Genomic DNA, 1,746 nt, shown 5'->3' with positions numbered 1-1,746 from the left:
GTGGTGGCAGAGAAGAATCAGCACCCCATGGGAACAGATACCAGGAAAGTCTACATTTGTCTAGGAACAGAGGAGGAACTTCCTGAAGAAGTGAGATTTAAGCTAAGGCCTGGAGGAAAAGTAGAGTACTAATAGAAAGAACATTTTGTTTTGTTTTATTTTATTTTATTAGAGATGGGTATTGCGCTCTGTCACCTAGGTTGGAGTATAGGGGTGTCATCATAGCTCACAGCAACATTGAACTCCTGGGCTTAGGCAGGAGATCCTCCTTCCCAGTGATCCTCCTTCCTTAGCCTCCTGAGCTGCTGATACTACAGGCACCTGCCATCATGTTAGCTAATTTTATTTATTTTTCATTTTTGTGTGTACAGAGGGGGGTCTCATTGTGTTACCTGAACCAGTCTTGAACTCTTGGCCTCAGATGATCTTCCTGCCTCAACCTCCTGAAGTGCTGGGACTACAGACATAAAGTTGGGACCACCTGGAGGAGCATTTTTGAAGGACATGTAGAAACTTGCAAAGGCTAGGAAGAACCCTGCACTCTAACTTGTCAGAATCATAAGTGGAACATAGTAGCTCAGGGAGATAGTGACAAGACAAGAAGCTGGGGAAGGAATTGGTCAAAACGCACAACAGAACACATGGGCATCCACATCTAACAGAAGGAAAATGAGCCTGAAAGAAGATTTTAAGTCAAGAGAATTATTGTCAGAGTTGCGTTTTTATAGTTTCCTCAACCTGCTCTGTGTAGAACAGTTTAGGAGTAAGATGTGCAACATATTAGAGTCACCTGGGGAGCACCTGGCGATGGAGACTGGACAGGTTGCCATGGGAGTGAAGAGATGGGAATGGATCCCAGAGAGAGCTGGGTAGTAAAATTATATTTAATTGTTGTGTGTTGAAGGCAACAAACATGGAAGATTGGGGGAATTATCTCACATCCAAAGCCTGATAACAAAATATGAGAAGAAAAGTTGAGAAATAAAGATAGACCAGGGTATAGAAAACTTTTTCAACTTAAAATGGGTTTATCGGGACATAACCCTGTCGTAAATTGAGAAGCATCTATACAGGACAAGACAGAGACGCTCAAAAGGGCAAAGTGTGAAGGAGACAGGCACAGCCGGGATTTTACAGCCGGAATGATAACTGGTATTTCTGCATTGTTCCAGATTAGGAGGAAATGCAAAGTTCATATCGTCTGGATTAAAAAGACTATCAACAATGAAGTCTGGGAACTACTTCTTTAACAGACAGGTGTGGACCAGGAGGAAGAGTGGCTGCCTTTCAACCCAGGCACAAATGAAATTCCATAGCCCCTGAAAACAGCAGCTTTCTGTGGCTACTGGGTCTATTCAGAAAGAAGGGAAAACATTATAAAAACCATATATATTAAATATATGTATTATACATATCCATATATATAATGAAATAATCAAAATGGTTTAAAAGAAAAAAAAATCTTGGCAATCACAGCTTCTTCTGAATCAGTCCGTTTTAATTCTAAATCTACTTTTTTACATTAAATCCAGTTCTCCTTTTTGTCTTTTATCTTTCTGGCTTCACAGTGTCCTACACTGTCATTACAATATTAAATGTTAAAAGTCTTTAGTAATGTTCTTTTTTTTTAAATTTATGTTACGTATTTCATGACAAATTTTCAAAAATTCATGAAATTAGACTGGGGCAGTGGCCCTGCCTGTCCCTGCATGTCCCCCTGCAGCCAGCACTTGGCCACTTGCCCCT

Source organism: Otolemur garnettii, unplaced genomic scaffold, assembly GCF_000181295.1.
Source record: "Otolemur garnettii isolate 467f Iridium unplaced genomic scaffold, OtoGar3 scaffold00215, whole genome shotgun sequence".
In the NCBI taxonomy this organism is placed as follows: Eukaryota; Metazoa; Chordata; class Mammalia; order Primates; family Galagidae; genus Otolemur; species Otolemur garnettii.
The sequence above is the reverse complement of the archived record's forward strand: the minus strand, read 5'-3'. Positions refer to the sequence as shown.